The 19213-nt window shown below is 32.1% G+C and overlaps 1 protein-coding gene across 1 annotated transcript in view; it reads right to left on the bottom strand.

Annotated features, from left to right (window-relative positions):
• The window catches only part of PTPRD (protein tyrosine phosphatase receptor type D), a 2165650-nt gene that overhangs the window by 1127699 nt on the left and 1018738 nt on the right, over nucleotides 1-19213 (bottom strand). The window contains exon 5 of the mRNA XM_073228519.1: nucleotides 15006-15055. The gene's annotated coding sequence lies outside the window, so the exon portion shown is untranslated. The remainder of the gene's footprint in view (nucleotides 1-15005; nucleotides 15056-19213) is intronic.

Genomic DNA, 19213 nt, shown 5'->3' with positions numbered 1-19213 from the left:
AGGGAGGAACAACCTAAGACAGGCACAGTCGCAGGGGGCCCATCAGGTGAGAAATTGGGGATCAACAGTGGTGAGGCTTAGAAACTCACCCTCCCTGTTTTGAGAGAAATATTCTGCATCTGTGGATGTTTTGTTGCCCTTGTCTAGCCTGGATTAATACTTAGCTTATAGGCACACACCTGATCATCTACATTTACTTTCTTACAGCACTAAACTATGTTTTCTACCTTTATCTTGCATCTACCTACCACTTCAGCATTTTATTAAAAATAATAATAATAATAGTAATAATAATAATAAGGGAGAAATGCGGGGTTCACATATAAATTAAGTATAAAAATCAAACAAATATTCACATTTGACCTGATTGTTTATAGTTCATAATGCGTGATCAAAACCAAAAGTTTCTGTGATGACTACCCTTGCACTTTTCACCATGTAAGAACTTATTCACTATGTAAGAATTTGTTCACCATGTAAGAACTTGTTCATTATGCTTCCGAAGATTGGAGACTGTTGAGAATTAGGCTTGGGGTTGATTAATGATTGTGCATTGAGTCCCCTATACAGAATTTTATTGTTGTTAACAACCATTTGATCAATAAATATGAGAGATGCCCTCTCAAAAAATGAAATAAAATAAAATAAAGGAAATAGAATTGGATAATTTACTCCAAAAAAAATATGTAACAGTTTTACTGTAAATGTGTTGGGGTAGAATGCTAGTTTTCCTCCATCAGATAATTAAAAATATTCTCATTACTAAATCACAGGGTCATAATGTTTGATTCACTTCTCTTTACTCTATGATTAAAATACTTTTTAAATGAAACATGATTTTTTTTAATTTCACAATTAAAATATAAATGTTTTTGAGAGATATCACATGTGAATGCATTTCACTCAAAATATTAATCATCAGGTAGTGCTATTTTAGTACCAACTAGCAGATAAGCATTCATGAAAAGAGGGAGATAAAAATGTGATTCCAGGAGGTAAATATACTATCCAAGATTAAATCTTGCAATGGATACTAAAAATGAAACATTGCTTATGTTTATTTTTTTCTCATTCCTTGGAGAAAGCATTATGTAATGGCATTAGTTAACTTTCTAAAAAGACCTTAAGAAGTTCAAAAGAAGAGGAGAAATAGAAGCCAGTCACTCTAAGCCTCTTGTCCCACTTCTAAGTTCAGGCAGTGGGAAATGACAATTTTTAAGGTTTTATAGTTCAAGAATAGATTATTTTAACTGAATTTTCATAAAACCAAAATTGACTTTTTATAATTGGCTAAGTAGTTCAAAGTTTACTCAACTTATGGACACAAAGAAACATTTTAGACAAAATGAAAGTGCCTTCTCTATAAAATGTTCTGAAGATCAAAGTGAGCACAATTCTAAGAAGTTGGATTTATTGGTGGTATGTGCTCACAAAGTGTTAAAGAGAAAGTACATTGTGTTGGATTTAGTTGAACCTTCTGGAGCATTTAAGTCATAATGAATATTGTAAACAAAGCTGTAGCCATTAGTTTCAAGTGATGAACAAGATTTGTGGGGTGTACATATGTACACATGTACTCACGGGGTTTTATTAGGGTGGTTGGCTGGTGCATTTTTTTTTCTTAGTTTTTAATTGGTACCTGGCTTTTAGGATGGTAATTAACACAAAAACAAACAAACAAACAGAATTGTTAACCTCTGAGTTGTCACTTAAATGATTTCTTTCTTACCTATCCACTCATCCCTTCCTTTTGAGTCTCATATTTTTATTCTGAGACGGAAGCAGTAAGGTATTCTCACAGAGATTTTGTGAAATTTTGTGAAAATTAAATAAAAATGCAGAAGTACAAAACTAGAGATTTTCCCTTACTACTTCCCATTCTTCACATTTTTTATATTCCTTATTTTCTCCCCAGTTTGCTTTCCATATAAAAATATAATCTGTTCTAGTTACCAAAAGGTGATCTAAAAACAACTTGCATCAGAATCATGTAGGAATACTGATTAAAATGTTACTAACCAGGCTTTACTCCAAATCTGCTGAATCAGACACCCTGGATGACAGGAATACTTGAAATTCTGTGTTTTGACAAGCTAGCTCTGGGAAATGTGCACACCACATTTGCACACAACTGATCTAAACCATAATGCTTATACAGTGGTTTTAAAAGTCCTGTGTTATGATCTACCACCTCTTTTCAAAAACACTCTTAATCATACTTCACAGGCTGCCTTCTAAATTTGACATAAGAAAAACTAAAGTAGGGAATGGAATTAATTTCACTTAGCAGCTCAGCTTAGAGATGATGGTGAGCACAATCATAAGAAGTTATTTATTGGTAAGGTGTGTACAATAACTGTTAAAGAGAAAGTACATAAAATTGTAGTTGGTTGACTTTATCCACTAAATCACTCATCAGGAAGATATTGTTAACTCTGCCTTTTATGATTTTTGACCTGTATTCTCAATTCTTTGTATTCTATCACTAAATCCTAATAAGTGTATTGCTTCTTCACGTTTTCTTTTTCTTTTAAATCCTAATTTCAGGGGGAAAAAGTCTTCATATGGTGCAAAATTTATAAAGGAGGAATTCATAGTGAAGACAATTTTGTCACTGTTTCCTGAAAGCTTGAGCATTTAAACAACTAATCAACAATATAGTAAAATAAATATGTTTATATTTGGTTAAGCATGTAAAAGATTTGTTCAAAAATTTATTACCATTTATATTTTCATAGATGAAAGATAACCTGATCATTAGAGTAGCATTGGTATAGTGTCCATTTGATGTAAAAGTGATTCATTTCACACAAGTTCAATTAAGTGGATGAAAATATATATGTTGAGTCCAGTTCCATAAAGAAAACTTTTAAGATTATATTAGAATATTTTCTGTGTCTTCAAGTTATGTAATTATTTTCTCTAGGAAGTTCACAGAATTTGAAAAAATGAGTGGAAAGTACTTTGTTAAGCAGTATTTTAAAGTTATTTTTATTTCAGATACATTCACTGATGTTGACTGGAATAAATATTAGTACCTTACCTTTAATTCTCCAGTTTCCTACTCTCAGAAAACGTAAGTTAATCTTGTGGGGTTTTTTTGATAAACAGAGTAACATAGCATTTACGATGCTATGATTTTTTTCTTCACAAATGTAGTATTACCTCGTGATAATGATTTTATTACCTACACCATTCCTGAATTAAAGAGAAAGGTCGTAGGCAGACTGTAGGAGTAGTCTCTGAACTCTTATTATTCTGGTGGTGAATCTACCCAAATGGAGTGGTCATTATGAGAGATGTGCTTTTGATTGGAAATGGTATCTGTAAGCATCAAATAGCTAAGGTTCCATCATTCGAAAACTGGACAATCACTGCCCTCCCTTACACTATGTTCCTGCTTTTATTTTACAGATAATTTTTCACCTATGTAATTTTTTCATTGAATTCTTTCATATCTCATCTCTTAAAAATGAGGGATTTTTTTTAACATACAGCTGAGTTTTCAGGTTTCTTTTCTAGTATAATTATACTGCCTTAAGGCAAGATTTTAAGACTATGTTTTCTATCAGATAACATAAAGATAGGAACATCCAAGGTTCTTAAAATGAGTTAAAGTATTTTTTAAATTATTTCTATTACTTCCTTTGCTTAATACAAAAACATGTAGATGGTGTTTCCTTTAAATGTTTTTGGCTTGATAAACAGTATTCAAGGGAGTATTTACATTTGTAGTATTACTGTTATTAGCAACTAAGAATACTCATGATCTTATTGCACAATTACATTGTATAATTGGCACATAGTTACATATTTATATACATCAGCTTGTTAAAACACTTATTTTAGAATAGATCTGAATCTATCTAGATCAGTTAAGATTAAGTGTTAAGATTAAGTGTTAATGAGTTAAGATTTCAATGACTTTCTCCTGGCTAAGTCCAATGGTCTTTTCCTGAAGTTGTTGCTTTCATTAACATCATCAGTATTATTTGCAATGAGCTAAATAATCATTTAGGAACTATTAAAACCGTCCCTTTGAGAAATGAGTAACTGGAAGCAGAGAGTATAACCACCTTGCCCAGTACCCAAGGAGTAAATGGCTGAGCTGGCATTTGAACACAGGCCCCCTGGCTTGAGAAACTACTTTTATCCCTGTTGCTTCTCTGATATGTACTCTTCTGTATCTTCTCCAATGTCCAAGCTTTATTGACTTTCTTCTTTTTAGTATGAAAGCTGTTCATTTGTATGATTTCAAATACAACACTTTAAAGCCATGAATTCCAAATGTACATCTTCAGTTCTACATGCCAAGGCACCACTTTCTAATGCCTAAGAATATCCCTCTGACTCTTGCAGTAACTTGCATGTGCACTTGTAATTGCCTTGATGTATGTGACTGCAATAACTTCAGATACTTAAAATGTTTATAAAAACAGATGTATTTGTATTATTAGGATCACCTTGCCTGTACTAGTCTTTCCAGCTACTTAGGTCCTGAAAGCTCTATTTTGCAGTATTAACTTTTGTAAGTTTGTTCCATTTTTTTAAAACTCTCTAAAATGAGAACAGACATTTTCTAATTTTTTCTTGGTCAATAAATTATGCTAATGTCTGATAAGAAACTGTAAGACTTTTGGAAAACCTTCCTGACAAATTCATCCTGACTGTTCACTCACTGTTCCATAAGGAGAAGGCCCCCGATGTCACAGCCACCTTCCTGTTGCTGACCACTCCCTTAACACTCTATAACATCTTTCTGGGGGCCACGCATATCCTGGCTTTTTCCACGTGACAAAGGGAACTCCTTCTAAAACTAAAATGTGATATTTCCAGAAGTAACTGGGAAATATTTGGGGGGGAAAAAGAAAGAGAGCCCTAAATAGAAGTGATTTGGGTTATAGAGTATCGAATCCTGAGCTATTGACAACTACAATAGATCAGCAAGGCTGTCCCCATTATGTTTTGCTATTGGAGTGTTCTTTCATTCTCCTTTAAAGGGGAGAAACTTCTACTCAGAGCTAGGTATCTTTGGAGAAGACAGATGATGTTTTATCAACGTATCAGATAGAAGAAATGTTTCTTCGTTCTGGAGAATCAGTGGTATATTGGCAAAAGTCTCAGATGCTCCAAAATTTACTCAGAAGGCTCATTTTTTTTTATGGCCAGTAAATAAAATAGGAACATAAAATTTCAGAACTCAAAAAGCCTGAGAAACTGTATTTTCCCATTATCACATGTTATAAATAATAAAATGGAAGGCCAGAAGGCTATCCTCCCAGAAAATCTTATTAGATGGAAACATTCCCACTATCTACCTTCACTACCTAGCAAATCTCATATTCTTTCTATAACACCCAGCTCAAATTTTACACCTACAAGGGAGATGCCTTCACAGACTCCTGCAGGCATTATCATCCTAGCCTTTTCTATAACATTTGTTTGATATCTTTCTAATAGAATCTATCAACCATTACATTTTTCCATGGGGTGAAGTTTTAGCAAGTTTCATACCTTCTCGTAATCTCAGTTTTGCTGGAAAACAGTCCATCTCTCACAGTGGTATTACAAGGATTAAATGAAATAATTGTTGCAAAAGATTTAGTATATTGGCTGGCACATTTTGCATGCTCCATAAATCTTACTGCTGTTGTTAGGCTGAATGATAATTTATATATACACATGTCCTTACCCTTCACTGACTGGGGAGTTCCAAAACGAGCTCTTATTTGGCCTGTAGTGCAGTGACTGCCATGCTGTTGTATGCATGTTTACTTTTAAAAAGTCTGTGTTGAATACATTAAGGAATAAATATTCTCATATGTTTGGGCCCCGGTGGAATCCTTTCTCCATGTGTCCTTCAAAATAGGCACAATATCTTTTGTATACTCTTAGCTAAAAATTTTTTCCAAAAGTTTAAAATAAAACCTGAACAAGCCAGCGCTTTGGTTATGTGTTTTTAGCAAAGTCTGGGAGTTTTGTTTGTTTGTTTGTTTTTACTTGGGAAATTTCATACCAAATCTACTAAGTGTGGCCTTTGATTTCCCAAGAAGAAAATGAAGTCTTTCTCAAATATATTGGATTTCATTCTTAATTTATATTCAACTTTTACCTGATGCTGAGGTTTGACCTGAAACTTTTGAAGTTCCATCTCTATTTCATGGGTGGGCAAATGCTCTAGAAATAGTATTCAAAACAATTTTGCTTGGTAGGCCTTTTCTGTAACATTTTACCTGTCATGCTTGAAATTTACGTTAGAAGAACATTGAACTTCCTTACTTAATGCTACTTTTAAGGAGCTATAAAAGTCCACAGACTAAATTTTATGAATAATTAAAAGAATTTTACTTTGATAATTGGGTTGATAGATAAATATATATTTAAATGTAGTGTGTAAATATGTATGTGTTCCAATTATTTCTAGTTTTGAAAAATATATCTGTAAAGTGAAAAAAATCAATGTTTACAATGAAAAACATTTTTACACAGCTACTAGAAACAGACACACTGTAAAATAACGATGCTATAGTAATTCCATCTCTACAACAGTTTTATCCCCTAGTAGTAATACAGATGCTATGAATATGGAAAACCAATCTTATTAGTTAGAGACAAGTTAGAATCTCTTGAGATTACAGAAAAACCTCACAATGATTTTTGTTTGAATTCAGGTATTAGTTGACTATAAGCATTATCACTTGTAATAAGAGAAATAAACACTTTAACATCTTAACTCTTGGTTTCAGACACTCATGAAAATAAAAATCCCCTCTTAGCTAATATTTTCCATATGACACTTTCAGGGAGAGCCTATTTTAATTAAGTTCAATTTATACATTTTATAACTGGAGCAAAAGCTCATTTAAAAAATTTATGTTTGGAAAATAAAATTAGCATTGCCCCAAATTACAGACGTTCAGACTTATGATTTGTCCATTGATTCACAGATATTGCTAAATGGCATTTTCACAGTGGAGACAAGGGTAGTGGAGAGGTGGGTCTCAAGTACATTGCTTCAAAATATTCAGAATATCAGTATTCTATCTTTCTCTATGTCACATATACACACATGCACACACACCATTACCTCCTACAAATATAAATATCCAGCATGATAGACACATCAAGAGAATAATAATTATTGAATCTGTTAAAAGTTGCTGTATCTTTTGGACTAATAATAAATTTTCCTCAACCTCTTCAACCTTTCTCCACCCTCCGTCTTCTTCCATTTCCTTTTACAATGGTACAGATCATTGCCATCCCAGAGCACTTGGCAACTGAGTTATGGAACCAGCAGAATTTCTATGCCAAGTTCTTACTGACACCATTAAAATTTCTTGTGATAATTTGCTTATGGACTAAAATAAACATGACCTTACTTTAAGCAGATAATAAAGACTGATCAATTTAACTTAAAAAATATATTCCCTCTCATGATTGGGGCACATGGTGTGTGTGGGGTCACGGGGAAGACAATGTAGCTCAGAGAAGACAAATAGGGACTCTGTGGTATCTTACTACACTGATGGACAGTGACTGTAATGGGGTATGGGGGGGACTCGATAATAAGGGTGAATGTAATAACCACATTGTTTTTCTTGTGAAACTTTCATAAGATTGTATATCAATGATAACTTTATAAAAACAAAAAAATTAAAAAGAATGCAAAAATATATATATATTATCTCTTTGAATATAACAAAATCAATTGAACACCTTTTACCATTTATTTCAAGCTAACAAGGTTTTCATAGTGACATTATCTCTCCTTGTAACCCACCAGATTGGAATAAGATGCAATAGCTAAAATGATGCAAAGTCTGGAGTGTTTTAAAGAGACTATATTTGCATTTTTATAATAATTAGATGTTGAAACATTCACTGAATATATGAATATACCAAGAAACAATAGATTTCAAATAAGCATATTTAGCCTACTTATTTGAATCAGAGATTAAAATTTCAATACAGATCATCCTCAATTTACCACGGGGTTACATAGCAATAAGCCCATCATAAGTTGAAAAAAGCTGAAGTCGGAAATGCATTTAATGCACCTAACCTACTCAACATCATAGCTTAGCCCAGCCTATCTTAAACATGCTTAGAGCACTTACATTAACTGGAAGCTGGGGAAAATCATGTAACACAACACCTATTTTATAATATAGTGGTGAACATCTCATGCAATTAATTCAATACTATAGTGAAAATGAAAAATAGAATAGTTGCATGCATACAGAATAGTTTCAGTGTATTGGTTGTTTACCCTTGTGATTGTGTGGCTGACCAGGAGCCGTGGCTCTCTGCCACTGGCCAACACCATGAGAGAGTATCCTACTGCTTATGGATAGTCTGGGAAAAAATAGAAATCTAAAATTCCAAGTATAGTTTCTACTAAATGTGTATTGCTTTTGCACCATGGTCAGTCAGGACCACCTGTACATACAATCGATAGAGAAAAGTTGTGAGATAATTATTTTAACTTCCTTATTATTCTTCTGTTGCAGACATAAATCATGGTTATCATGGGTAAAGAGGAGCCTTGAATGAGAAGCTATATGATAAAATGCCAAGTTTTTCTGTATCTATTAATCATGACTAAATATAATATGCTGGTCTCAAGACTATAGTTAGATATATACTGGACTAAGATTCAGAATGCCAGAGATGATGATCCCATGATAGCTTCTGCCTATAAAAAAATTTAGATTTCTCTATTTCATATTCATAAAATACTTTATTTTACCAAAGAGTGGGAAGGTCTGAACTAAAAGCAAAAAAAATTCCTAAGGTTAAATTTTCAGGTAAAATTTGTCAGAACACAGGTCAGATTTTGGAATTGCAGATGGATGTAAAATATGATACAGTTATGCTATTAAGTAAGTGAATATGGCAGCAGAGATTGCATGCTGCAAACAATTGCATGGCAATTGGTAGTCCTACCCTAACAGACAAACAGATAATAGGAATGGCAGGAAAGTTTTGGTATCCAGTGTTTTCAATGTTGTCAAAGAAGGCAGATATTAATGTATAGAAATCTCTTTGGAAGTTAATAAGATGTGGAAAAATGCTGTTTTCTTTTCTCTTCTATTTGATTCTCTCACATTGAGACGTAATTTTCTAGAAAGGATAATAGTGATGACAGAAGTTTATAACCTTTCAATTTTCACTTACTCTAGTAAATTCCTCCTGCCGTAGCATTTCCACTTTTGCTTAAGTTCCACTGTGAGAGGTCATGTTCAAGTTATAAATTCTGTGCTCACAGAAATAACATTTTCTCTTCCTTCCCCTTGCTATGCCTTTCCTTCCACACACTGTCCAGACTTCACTACAGGCCTCATTTTATAATCCAAAAATTGTCAAAATCTGTTGCATTAAATATATATTTAATCTCAGCTCCACTTCACAGAATGCTTAGGTCCCCATAGTTACCAACGCTTAGGTACCCCATAGTTACAGTGTTAATTAATAGATACTCCTACAAATGTCAGCCCAGGAAAATTAGCTGTAATAGACTGGTTTGCCATATCATTGGCTTTAGTGAATCCTGAGAATGTCCAGTATTGAATCCTCATTTCCTACTCCTAATTTGGTTTTCATCTGAAGTAACAATTGAAAATCTCACCCTGAATAGAAAGAAGTGAGGCAGTACATTTTTTATTCCAAAATGTAGTTGTTTATTCTTTTACTAGAGCCTGCCTCCCAATTCCATCTTGACCAACTCTGCTGTGAATGGTTTTGTCGTACAACCAGTGCTCAAATCTCTTACTCACGCTTGCTGTCTCTTTTTCACTCACTTTCTATGTTCAATCTTTCTTAAGCCCTTTTGGTTCCGCCTCCAAAACAGACTGCAAATCCATTTTAGTAATCCCACCCTGGACCAGGTTATCACATCTCTCTTTCTTGGAAGCCTGTTAAAGTCTTTTCCTAAATGATCTTTCCACTTGTAGTCTTACTTTCCACTGATTCATTCTCCAGAAAGCACTTACCTTAAAACATAAAAGGAATTACTACACATTTTTGCTTCAACACATTCAATGGCTTCCAATGATATTTACAATAAAAATTCAATATACTTATCATAACCTACAAGGCTTACCTCATCTCAAGCCCCTCTCCTTTCTACTTATTATGCTCTGGCCACACTAGCATTCTTTTAGTTTCTTGAACATTCCAAGCTCCTCTTTTCTTCAAATCTCAGAAATCTCTATATAACTCTTTATCTCCCCATCTCCTTATGTGGTGAACTCCATCTTTCCTTTAAAATGTTAGCTTAAAGAATCAGTCCCTGTTCAAGTTAAACCATATTTGAGAATGTTTCCATCATAACATTTATCAAAATGGAGATTTTATATTTACTTAATCCTTTTTTTCCTCATTAAACCATGAAATCAAAGATACAATCTTTGTCTTCTACACCAGTCTAACATGAGTTAGCCATCCTCCCTTATGTATTATGTATGAATAACATAATAAGTTATTCATAAATGTTTGTTAATGGAGGAGGGGGGGCAGGAGGGGATGAAGGTTTGAAAGGGGATGCATTTGAGGAAAGATATGTTTGATTTAGAGAAAGAAATTCAGTAACTTCTCTCTAGTTTATATACAATGATTTTCTAAATAGCAAAAATTCAGAAATCATCTGCTATTGCCAGATATTGTGCCAGGAACTAAATACATTATTTAGTGGGGGGATTGTAACACTGTACTTTAACAGTCAAATGTAATAAATACATTATTAGAGACTAAAAGAATAGAATATTTTGTGTGTCCAATGCATTTATTATCAAGTTCATTCTGCATTTATGTATTAATTGCTTGAATTTGTGGTCTGAGTTTCTAGTGCATTTTTTCCCTTTAACTATCATTTACTTTCAAAGATATCTTTGTGAATTAAAATCTGAAACATTTATTTGTTTATTCTATGTTGTGTTTCACATATAAACTCATTATTTAGCTATTCGAAATGTCTACTGGAGATCAGACCTAATAACACTACACAGAGTTTGGATCAATCTTCAAGATACGATCCTGTGTTCAGGCTTTCATTTTCTACAGAGATCAGTAATTTAGTAAAAATGAAAATCACCTAGTCAACTTTTAATTAGTATGCGCTCCATCTTTCATTTTTTTTGGCTACCTAAGACAGACAACAATGTCTAAATGGAAAAGCTCAGATATGAGTTCTATGCCCTCTCAATATATGAAAATAAATGAAATACCATCTTTCCTTAGTATCAAGCATTTTAGTCTATAACCCACTAATTTTTCTCAGATTTTTCATCAAAAGATTTAAAAAATAATAACTATTAAAGATAATTCATTAAATGATTTACTTTAGCACTTCCATTTTTTGAGTTATAAGTTACTTGAAGTCAATAAAATGGCTTGGACTATGAACCCAGAGATTAAAAAAGAAAAAGTCTAAATTTGATGGGAACATACTTATATTATTCAACTTCCCAACTTAAAATAATTATTTCATTCCATTACGTTTCACTACATCTTTCAAATATTTCAACTATTATGGAGAAAATGTATTTAAATCAAGATGATTACTTCAAGAGGAAAACACATGCCGATTAAAAAAAAATGCATAATAGGACAACACAATTTTTGGCAAACATACACATTTGCATGACTGACTGAATTTTAAGGAAGCAACAATACTGATTTTTATGCTGTCATTCCTATCAGTAACAAAACAGTGCTGTATTTGTATGGAGAATTTTATACAGATATATTTGTATAAATATATATATATTTTATTGACTTCAAGTAACTTATAACTCAATATAATATATATGCATATAAGTTGCCTTGTGATTTATTTATATATAAAATACATATACTATATATAATTTGTCTTATAATTTATGTATATATACATAAATTACATACATAAAATACATATATACATAAATCACAAAGCAAATAAAATCTTAATAAAAGGCATATAATAGTACTCTTTAGGCTGTACTTCATGGCTGTTATTTTTAAAGTATATGTTTATGCAATTTATTAAACAATATTTTAGAAGCAGTTATATTTAATAACTGTATTTGAATGTCTGAAGTTTAGCCTACTTTTCTGAGTGTTTAAAATTATTCTATAGATTATTTTACAATATTTTAGTTCACCTAATAATATATAATAGAAATAAATTATTGTAATACATTAAGGGTTAAAGTAAAAAAATTTTGCATGTTGCTGAATATGTATTTCAAAATTATGGCCACATAACTGATCGTGGTGTGCAAGACTTACAGTGGATAATGCATAAATACATTTATTAACTACGTAAAATACTTCAAATTGCTGGTAAATAGCTATGTTAAATTATTAAACATAAATATCATGTTTTCATGTTTGTATATGAACTTTACAATAAAAATGTTAAGATATTCACAGAACACCTACTCTTCTAATGAAAAGATATCCAGCAAACTACCTTAAATGTGCAATAACATAGGACAATATCTTTTTAGACTTGGAGATCATTACATGTCAAATTTCAAACAATAAAACTTTTAGAGAAGTCAGAGGGAAATATATTAGCAACCATGGCAAAGGCAAATATTTCTTAAGTAGGACACATACAGCCCAAATCATATAAGAAACAAACCTAATAAGCTAGAGTCAATTAAAATTAAGAACTTCTATTCATCAAAAACACCATCAGGAAAATAATGAGAAAATCCACAGAGTGGTTTAATATGCAACATAAATATCCGATGATGTGCCAGTAAATGTTTAACAGCTAGTTCTCCAGAAGGAAAGATAAAGCCCTGTTTTTTAGTGTTTGCCCATATATGTGGTGTCAATACTTCTACCAGGGCAGGTTTTCAAACTACCACGCAGCTCTCCAAATTCTTGACACTAACAGTTGGTTCTGGAGAATCAGTTGAGACAGCTCCAGAATATCAGTGAATACATCCATAGAGGGTTCAATACCCATTATACAATAATAAAGGATAGGTAATCTAATAAAAAGGGTAGATAAAATAGTAGAAAGAGAGCAAAAGACTTGGAGACTTTAAAAAAGAACATCCTCATGACAAGTCATCATCATAAATATGACAAATAATCATAAAACAGGAGTGTAAATCATTAATCTTCTAGATATTCACATTTAGATATCTCTGTGTACACACTGGAATGGCTAAAATGGAGGATGAAAAATCCCCAGTATTAGTGAGTATATGGAACAACTTGAACTCTCACACCCTTTGTCAAAAAATTGATAGAATCACATTGTAAACTGTCAGTATCTAGTTAAAGCAGAACATATACATATCCTGTACACCCAGCAAAATATACACATGTGCTTCCTAAAAGACATACAACCACTATTCATAAGAGCCAAAGTCTGGAGGCAACAAATGCGTGTAAGTGGGAGAAAGGATCGATCATAACTGGATGCATTCATGCAGCTGAATAGTGCACAGAATTGAGAATAAATGATTTACCACGGCACATAACCTTACAAATGCCATGTTGAACAAAAGAAGCAAAGCTGCACCTACTATGTGACATCATTCATAGAATGTGAAAAAGGAGGCAATGTAATCCATCCTAGAAGTGAAGATAGTGCTTATGTTCCATGGGTGTAAGTCACTAAACAAGAACATTAAGGTAGGGTGAGGAACTTCAAGGTTCTGTCATGTTCTTTTCATGTTTTAATGTGAGTGTGGTTATATGGTTATGCTCATTTTGTGAGAATTCACTGAGACTGTGCACTTCAGATATGAGCAATTTTCTCTATGTATGTTATGTTCATGTAAGAATAAAACTACAGATAAATTTTTAAAAATATTTTGACATATTTTTTAAGTTGAAATAATTTATGAGAAAAGTTCATTCAGGTATATTTGTGAAATGTAGGTTACAACTTAAAAAATACTTCCTAAGGATAAAATTATAGTTCTATGCATATCCAAATAATATGTTTCATAAAAATGTCTTCCATTATCAGCAGTCCACTTAGTAGGGTAGAGTTTCCCCTTGCTTCTACACGACACTTATTTTAAGTAGTCATATATTGAATGTCTCTAAAAATGTAACAGAAGAGTATAATTTACAGTTCCCAGATATGGTTTGTTGACAAAAGTCACTTAAAACAACTTCTTCAAGCTACATTTCAATAATGCTGTATTACCCAGTCATCAAGAGTTTTAGTCAATTGGCTTGTGTTTCCAAGGGTATTATTTCCCCAAGTAGAAAATGTATATGCAAATGCCCATATTATCTGTATTTTACGTATCAATTACAAGCTAAATCTTTATCACGTTTACCATTAAAAAACAGATAACCTCTGAAAATTCTCTTCTTAAAATACAACTTCATCAGTTTCACAAAACAAACCTACACTTGTTTGTATTATGTAGTAATCATTTATAAGTGTTATCTAGATTCACACTTTTCACAAAGGGTGTTGAATGCATTAACTACAGAAACTAACAAATAAATAATGCCTCAAAATAACCTTAGAAGTCACAGGTTATTTATTATCATTTCTATTGCCATGGTTACATATTTTACTTGCAACTTTCTAAAGCTCTGACTTCAAGCTATCATTGAGGAACCCATTTTGACAAATCATGACAGGTGATAAAATAAGTTTTACTTTCAATAATTCATTGCCTCTATTCATTGTCATTGAATAGACCTCGCTATAGAAATCTTAATATATAAAATTGTCATTCATGTTCAAAGAACTCTCAGGGGAATAAATCCTTACCTTTTTGAATGACACCTTCAAATTCATTTAGAAATTTATCAAAGACTTTATCAAATGATTATATTACTATAATCTACCCAAGAACATAAACTTTTGCTAGAAAATGCCAGTTTGTTAACATTTAAGAAAAGTATGGTAAAGTCCACTTGATAGTGGACTGTGCAAATTTCCTTTACTGATATATTTACTGGACACTATTAAGAAGGGGAAATAAGGGGAAAAAAAACTCTAAAATTTAGCATGGTAATTATAATCTTACCATAAGCTCACAGGTTAGGAATTCAAAGAAGAAGTTCACCACCCTGAGACCTAGAAAAGTACAACCAAAAACATTTCTTATTAGTACTGGTATTATATTCTATTTTAAGCATCATAAAATGTTTAATAGTGATTCAATATTGTGAAATATTTTATTGTATAAGTAATCAGTGTACATATAATTTGACAAGTGCTTTTGACTACAATATTTGTCTGAAATAGCATTACCATTATTCAGCTCACATCAGACTTCTGTGATTTAAAATTAATTAATGTGAGGTCTTTAATACAGAGATGACAAAAAGCATAAATTTGTATTGTCTCCTTTGCTTCTTTGTGGGAGTATGACTGATGGGCATATTTGCAAGCAAAATTGTACTCTGAATATATATTTTAAAGAACCTCCTCAATTACATTCATTTAGCAGCATTTAATACACATTCCCACATACATATACATATGCTATCATTGTGTAGTACACACATTTACCAATGTCATTATACTGTAATCCTATTTTTTCTTTTCTTTTAGTCTGTTTTAATCTGTGGATAATACATAACTCTGCACAAATATAAATATCATTTTAAGGCTGCATAGTACTCTACAGTTTATTATACATTTAAAATTATTTAAGATATTTAACAATAATACTATATAATACTAGTTAATCTTATTGTCTTTAAATTCAAACATTCGGTTATCATCATGTGATCATATTTAATAGTTAATGTGCTTTTCAAGAGATGTAAGGGCAACTCACTAATCAATGCATTTGTTAAGCTCCTGATTATATTTATTTCTATGTAGGTGATGTTCTTTACCAGTAAAAAAGTAAACTGAAGTTTTAATTTCTACCCTCAATGAATAAATAAGAACCCTTTAGAAAACTCATGGATAACTTACATATAGGCAGTAAGATATGTTTTTCTCAGAGGTCAATACATTAAATTACTACAACTGTTTTCTACTGTAATTGAAGGAAACATTACATAATACAGTTTACCTGACAAAGGAATTACATTTAACTCTTAGGAGTGATTATCATGTGTGAAAATGATTCTGACACTAAAAAGCAGAACTTGAAGAGTGAAATAACATGTTTCTAATATTCTCCTGATGAAATGTTAGCAGAAACCAAAATACCACTATCACTGAAGTATAAATGTTTCCATTAAAATGTATTGTTCTTATTCTGCAAATTGAAATGTAGGTGTAGTATGAACTCTAATAATAAATGCTCAGACTTTCTTGGTTAAAGTCACTGAACTAATTGGTGGTAGACACTTGACTGTAGTCTGTCTCTCTGACTATCAATCCATTGTTTCATTCAAGTTAGTGGCCACTGCTCCAGGTCTCCTGTCCCCATGTTGGTAGACACTGTTTACTAGGCCCTCCACATACATCTCTATTGCCATTCCTTTTACAAATCCCAGTGCACATGGATTAACTTTGTGGACCTCCCAGGCTCATTCTCCTATTGCTTTCTGTTGACATTTTCCCTGCAGAAGGAAGGAGTGAGAAGATCCCTACAGAAGATCTACTTCCTATTGATATCTGGAAAGGAAGAAGACCTCTGCAAGAATCCAGTGTGATAGGAATGCTTATACTTCAGAAACTCTATCAAGGAATTAGTGCAACCTGCTCCACTGCTCTTCTTTTTTATCAAGAGGTACATAAGTTAAATTTGGGGTAAATGTTAAAATTTGAGTGTTAGAATTAACATTTGGCTGAAGCCAAATATTATCATTGTGAAATGAATTCCTTGGATTCATCAATTAATTTTTTAATTGTTATAACAATTTTACTATTAAAGTCAAGCTTAAGGTTTGCCATAATGATGCAGAAACAATCATTTCTTTTAGCACTAGATGCTAGGTTACTCCTGCAGGCACTGTGTTGCATAGTTGCACTAAATTGGTATTTAAAGTGAATAAAATTTCAACCAAAAAAGCACATCCTCCAGTTACATCTAGATTGCTTACCTAAGTCTAAACACAAATATTCAGATATTAACAATAAATCCAAAGAGCATCCTTGTTCCTATCGCAGGCATTGGTATAGTGATTAGATATGTTGGACACCCTGACTTAAGTCACTATGCCTGTTTAAATTCTGGGATTCCAGAATTGATAGTGAATGCATTAGGTTAGGTGGTCTTCAAAGCCAAAGTCTTGCCAGAGGAGGGCTTTTAGATATATGAGGCCAAAGCAGATAGATGGCATACCCCAACTAGAATCCACCTTTTTCAATGACTTATGTGACCTGACTGAAGCAAGGATACTGAGTACCAGGACACATTTAAAGAGGACAGAGTTTCACCATGACATGCTTAAGAAAACTATTATTAGAGTAGAATTTAGTAAGATTAATTACTAAACTGTCGATGACACTGGCACTGGATTAGGGTTTTATCCTTCATGCATGTCAGGAAATTTTATTTCATATGATGATTATAGTGAAATGAATTTGATCAGATAAATTTTTTGCATTTGTATTAATTTTTGAAGGAATACCATGCCAAATATGCAGACCTAGGAAAAAAATTATTGGCAATTCTGGGATTCTAGGATTCTAAACATAGCATATCAAAGAAGAAAATGCTTCAGAGAAATGTTTATATATCTCTTGGCATGTGCATGCCAAGTTACTGTATAAATCTTCAAAAGTTGTACTTGAATAAGAATTTCTATAATTTATTAATATCATTAATGAATGGATTTTTTGATATATGATCCATCATTTGGAGAAATTCACAGAATTGTCACTTCAAATGGTGACTACTGTGATATTAAAAAGAATTAGAAAGATTTATCTCTTCTTGGCTTAATTTTTCAGGGGTTTCAATTTTTTCAAGGAAGTTGGAGGAGGTTGTATTTTTAAATGATGTGGAAACCTAAAAATTGTAAAACTGTTTAAAATAATTAAATAATTTAAGTGAATAATCTTAAAGACAGTTTGGTGGGTTTAGAAAAATAATATTTAATCATCAAAGGGTAAATAGTATAGTGTTAGGATTTCCATGCTTTATCTCATGTGTGTAACTGATACTCACAAAACTCTTTAGAGATTATTTTCCACATTTTCACATAAGAAATTAGAAGCTAACAGTTGCCTGAATAAACTCCAAAATGTCTTGCTGTTAATACATTGCAGAGGCAAAATTTTAACCTAAGTTTAATTAAATTCATAGTCTCAATTAAATAATAAACTAGAGAAGGGCAATATTAATAGGTAACATTTACTGAATATGTATCATATGTTGGGACCAGTCTAAGTATTTTGTATGTATCAACCCATGTAATTCTCCCTACTGTAATTCCACTTTACAGATGAACCAAACTAAGCTGTGAGGAAGTTGTTCTTATATCCTTGCAAGTTATATTTCCATGAATATATATGAATTATTTTTTCAGGATTAGGGGTCATGCAGTTATGCATTTATTACGTGTCTATTATCACCTTGGTTGTTTGATCCTAAGTAACAACAATTGTTAACATTTATTAAATGTCTACTAGATGTCACGGAATACGTTTAGTGTTCTAAATTCATTCCATTTAATCTCTACAGCAATCCATCCAGGTATTATGACCATCTTTATTGTATAGGTAAGAAAATTGAATGGAAAGGTTAATTGATGTGCCCAAGAACACAAAGTTAGTAAAAGGTGTAGCTGAGTTTCAAACACAAACCCTTACCCTATTAGTTACTTTAGCATAGAGATTCTGATTCTTTAATGGGGAGGCAGTGTGATATAAATTAGGGGCTTCCATTTTAGCCCATATAGAAATTTAAAACTTCAACTTCACAAAGCAAATATGACTATCGCTTCAACATTTGAAAATAAATCCAAGAGTAAATAAAACACTTCTAGTCTTGCAACTCCAATATATTATGAATAATTTTAGATAGTGACAGCCCCACAGTTCCTAGCTCATTAAATGCTAAGTACTAAAAACTATGCATTATTTATCAGGCATACCGATTTCTAGAATTGTCTGCCAATAACTTTTAGAATACATAAGATTTTACAAAACACATACATTTTATGTAACACAGGCACAGTTTTGGAATAGGTTATCAGAAATCCTTTCTTAGAAAATCAGACAGCCTTCCTACCCATTTAGAAAAGCGCAAATAATGTGTTTAAAAAAATATATAAACACTTCTTGCAAGACTGTCAAGCTTATCTCTGAAACACAATTTTTATT

Source organism: Manis javanica, chromosome 2 (assembly GCF_040802235.1).
Source record: "Manis javanica isolate MJ-LG chromosome 2, MJ_LKY, whole genome shotgun sequence".
Lineage (NCBI taxonomy): Eukaryota > Metazoa > Chordata > Mammalia > Pholidota > Manidae > Manis > Manis javanica.
This window is presented reverse-complemented; position numbering and strand designations above follow the sequence as displayed.